We start from the raw sequence: 5085 nt of genomic DNA, 5'->3' as shown, positions 1-5085 counted from the left end.
CCACAGCCGGGACCGAGCACGGGATAAGCTTGGGAGACCTCAGGGAGAGGTGGGATGGCCCCAGGAGCCCAGACTGACGGGACACGGGCCTCGCACGATGGGCACGGCCTGCTGTGGCTCCTGCCACTGCCCAGCGACACCCCCGTGTCCCCCAACCCCAGTCAGGGTTGACTCGCACGTGCCACCTCTAGGAGGGCCGCAGCAGCGTGTCCGGCGACCTGCTACAGCTTCACCTCGCTGCGCCGCGGCGCTAGGCAAGCACCGGCCTTACCGAGGGGCATCGGCCCAGAAGCCGATGGGCTCAGAAATGAGCTTCAGGGGCGGGTGGTGCGGAGATGGGAGACAACTAGCCGCTTCGGGGCGAGCGAGAGTAGAGCCCTGACGGTCCCCTTGCCTACCGAGCCCTTCCCAGCGCTCCGGGCCTGCAGAGCCCTGGGTCACGGGGTGACCCCTTCACAGAACCCCTGCGGCGGGGCACTGCGGGAACCCCCAGAGTACCGTTGGCCAAGGCCCTCCCCTCCCCGCGCTGCCTTCCCCGCTCTCACGTCCCGGCTTCGAGCGCCGCCACCTTCCTCTCCTCGCACAAGCTCAGCTCCCGCACGGCACCAGGCGCCACCGGACACCCCTCAGCTCCCGGCCACGGCCTTCACGGCCTCGCCACCGCCCACGTGACCCAGCCACACGTTGCAGAGCGCTCCCTGGTGGCGCGGCGGCTCTTTCTCTGCCGCCTCACCAAGCCTCGCGGCTCCGTAGAACCCCGGCTTGGTTTGGGCTGGAAGGGACCTCAAAGCTCACCCAGTTCCAACCCCTGCCACAGGCAGGGACACCTTCCACCAGACCAGGCTGCTCCAAGCCCTGTCCAACCTGGCCTTGAACACTGCCAGGGATGGGGCAGCCACAGCTTCTCTGGGCAACCTGTGCCAGGGCCTCAGCACCCTCACAGGGAAGAACTTCTGCCTAAGAGCTCATCTCAATCTCCCCTCTGTCAGGTTAAAGCCATTCCCCCTTGTCCTGTCCCTACAGGCCCTTGTCCAAAGCCCCTCTCCAGGTTTCTTGTCAGCCCCTTTAGGCACTGGAGCTGCCCTAAGGTCTCCCCTTAAGGAGCCTTCTCCAGGCTGAACCAGCCCAGCTCTCTCAGCCTGGCTCCAAGCAGAGCTGCTCCAGCCCTTGCAGCATCTCCATGTCCTCCTCTGGACTCACTCCAGCAGCTCCATGTCCCTCTTGTGTTGCTGCCCCAGAGCAGGACACAGGACTGCAGGGGGGTCTCCCCAGAGAGGGGCAGAATCCCCTCCCTCAACCTCCTGATCATGATCTGGGGGTGCAGCCCAGCATGTGTGGGGGAGTCGACTCCAGTACACATGGCTGGGTCATGGGGAGCATCTCATCCAGCAACACCTCCAAGTCCTTCTACTTTCTACTTGATAGGTTCCCAACTGCCCACTTTTTCCAGATTACCAATGTCCTGGATCACCCTGTGCTCAGCAGAATGCAGTGGGACCCTGTGATCACAGACACTCCTCATGTGTGGGTGTGTGACGAGATTCTGGTCTTCAGTACCCACCTGGGACACCTCCAATCCCACCAGTGGGCACATGGAGGCATGAAAAGAGGCGTGTAGCTTCTCAGTGAGCCAACAGCTCCTTGAAGGGCCCTGCAGCCCAGTGTCCTCACTTACCTTTGCCTTGAAGACTCCTTCTTTGTAGGAGAAGAAGGCGAGCTGGTAGTCCTTCTTTGCAGAGCTTGGCACATCGATGTAGGAACATCCCTGCAGCACAGAACTGCTTTCCAGGTTCTCTGGTTTGAGCATGTCAATAACCACCAGGAACCTGTGGGTAAGAAGGATGCAGTGAAGGTCAACAGGAAGGACTCCTATAGGATACCCGTCGTGTGGGGGTACAATAAAGCCCCTCTCATCCTCAGTGCCTCAGGCACATTTGAACCAGCTCTCACCCCCCTTGGAGGAAAGCCCTCCCGGATGGCTCTGCACAGGCAGAACATGGGTATGGCCACACATGGCCAAGAAGAGGAAAAAGCTTTCAGGAAAAAGCTTCCAGGCACTGGAAGCTTCCTTCCTTGTGCTGCTGCACGGATTGCTGATGGGACCACACTTCCTGGGCTGGACTCACCTCTGTGGTCTGTGCAGACAGTTGGACACAGGGACGAGCTCCGTGTGGCAACTCCTGCATGGAACCTGAAGGGAAATGGCCCCTGAACACCTGGGGGCTTCAGCAGTTCCTTCCAGCTGGTAGTGTAAGCCTGTCCCATCCGGCAGGGGGAAGAAGATGGAGCCCTACAGACAACGAATAGGACAAGTCGGCTCTGGAGCACCCCTGCACAGCCCCATGCCTCAGGCTCTCACTGCAGCAACTTTCAGCACGTCCACCTGGCAGAGCTCTGCCTGCAGCCTTGTCCTGCGCAGGAGGAGGCCAGCATCGCACCTGCCAGCATCGCACCTGCTCAGGCCTGGTTGTGAATGAATGCATGGCTTACAGGACATGGCACAGCTACAGGACACAGCGGCAGCATCTCTGGGCAAAGCAAGGAGACATGGGCCCTGCAGCAGAGCTGCTCTGCACATCCCCACACTCCCTTACTGGCCACATTCACCTGGGCACGTTCCTGCCAGCCTGTGTTCATGCAGGGACAGCTGTGGGCAGGGGGTGGCTGTCCCTGATGAGCTCCATTGCGGCAGTCCTGCTGGCCTTAGCCCCAACAGCACTACCCAGAGAGCAGCCTGTAAGCTGGCACAACAGGGGCCCACCATCTGTGGGCCATGGAAAGCTCATATCCATGCTCATTCTGGGTGCCCATGAATCCCAGACACTTGCCCACACTGACAATGCACCAGCGTCCTTGCTTCACCCCCCTGAGCTACATGGAAATGTGTCCTTACAGAGAAATTGCAGGGGGGTTGGACTAGATGATCTTTTGAGGTCCCTTCCAACCCTTAGGATTCTGTGATTCTGTGAATAACTGATACCTCTGAACACTGTGAGGACACTCACAAAGTGCCCTTGATTCACAGCCTTTGCAGCAGAGCCCAGCCTGGGGTCAGCTCTTGCTGCTGCTCAGAAAGGCTTTTGGCAACAAGCACCCCCAGCCTCACAAGAAACCTGATGTCTCCACTCTTGGCACATTGAGCAGCTGATGTGGGATCTGCCAAGGGACCTCATTCAGAGAGGAGAAGGACCAGGAGCAGGAAGGGAGGTCCTCAGCCATCACTTACCATGGGCGCAATGCTGAAAATATCACTGCAGAAAGGCACGGAGTCTCCCTGCACCTCTGTCCCCTGGTTCTGGGAGGTGCAGACGCCAAGGGAAGGGTGTTCTCCGAGAGGGGGGACCACCCCGTGCTCCTTAGGAACATCAACCAGCTTGTCCTCTTCCTGCCTCTGCAGCCTGTGCCATGGGAGAGACGAACCAAGCAGATCATTGAATAAGCAGCAGATTTGCAGAGCCTGTCGTGTCCGTGCACGAGCAGCAAAGCACTTGGCGAGGAAGAGCAGCAGCTCAGCACTGGACTGACCCTGAGACACGGGCTGAGCCCCATGGATCCCATTATTCCCGTCATTCCCAGCACAGCAGGGAGTTTTACTCCTCACTGACAAGCTCACCAGAGGTTTCTGAAAGCTGGCAGCCCTCAAGAGAGCCTCCTGGCTCACAGCCACTGCCACGGCCAACGGAGATTCGACCAACAACCCCAAGTGGCTTCTCCTCTCATTCTGACACCTTTTTGATACATCTACAGATGGCAGGACACAAACCTCACTCTGCAATCCCAATAAAGCAGTGCCTGGACGTGAAACTTAAAGCTATACTTGCTTCAGGATGGGTACTCCTGAAAACACACGACAAACACCACTTTTGTTTTATCCCAGTATCCATCCCATTGACTGGACATGGCTATCTTAGCACATGGTAGTGACTTTTCACTCTTGAAGAAAGCAAGCTAGCATTGGGTCATCGCCTGTGCAGCCTGTTGTGCAGGGAAAGAGAAGGCATTTAGAGAAGAGCTAAAACATCCAAGTTCTTTTATAGGACATGATCATCTTGGTGCAAGAGTGAATAGTTTTCAGAGCAGACATCCCAACCTACACCCCAGCTCACTTCATCCTCCTGTCAGGCAGTTGCAGATAGCAATAATGTCCCTCCCCCGAGCCTTCTCCATACTAAACCCCCCAGTTCCCTCAGCCATTCCTCATCACACTTGTGCTCCAGACTCTTCCATCAGCTCTACTGCTCTTCTCTGGACCCGCTCCAGCACCCGTGTCTTTCCTGCAGTGAGGGGCCCCAAAATGAACACAAGATTTGAGGTGCAGCCTTACCAGTGCACAGTACAAGTATAGGGAGGCAATCGATTCCCAGACATTGGCCTTCTTGACTAGATGGGCACAAGCTGCTCATGTTCAGCTCTACCAATCAGCACTCCCAGGTCCTTTTCCATGAGCAGCTCTCCAGCCTGGCATGTTGGATGGTGTTGTTGTGACCCAAATGCAGGACCTGGCACTATGATTTGTTGAACCTCATCCCATTGGCCACAAGCCATTGATCCAGCCTGTCCAAAGCCCTCTGCAGAGCCTCCAGCAGATCACTCCCTCACAACAGCAAGCCATCAAGGTCTTATAGATGTTGTGCAAAGTTTAGGCAGGCTTTTATTTCTAAGCAGGTTAAATCCAAAGTACAGCAGAGTTCAAAGGTACACAAGAAGCCTGGAACAAGGGAGCTCAAACACACTGGACAGGAAGAAACGTCTACTGATTTTTTTTTAAGCACATGCCTTCATTCTAAAGCCTTTTCCTCCTTGACTCCTCTTCCCACATCCCAACACATTGAACTCCAGACTGATTTGTGTTGGAAGGGACCTTTAAAGCTCATCCAGTTCCAACCTCCTGCCGCAGGCAGGGACACCTTCCACTAGACCAGGTTGCTCCAACCCCTGTCCAGGCTGGCCTTGAACACTGCCAGGGATGGGGCAGCCACAGCTTCTCTGGGCAACCTGTGCCAGGACCTCAGCACCCTCACAGGGATCTCATCTCAGTCTTCCCTCTGTCAGTTTAAATGCAGCAGCCCACTTCCATAAGCAACA

Source organism: Melopsittacus undulatus, chromosome Z (genome assembly GCF_012275295.1).
Source record: "Melopsittacus undulatus isolate bMelUnd1 chromosome Z, bMelUnd1.mat.Z, whole genome shotgun sequence".
In the NCBI taxonomy this organism is placed as follows: Eukaryota; Metazoa; Chordata; class Aves; order Psittaciformes; family Psittaculidae; genus Melopsittacus; species Melopsittacus undulatus.
The sequence above is the reverse complement of the archived record's forward strand: the minus strand, read 5'-3'. Positions refer to the sequence as shown.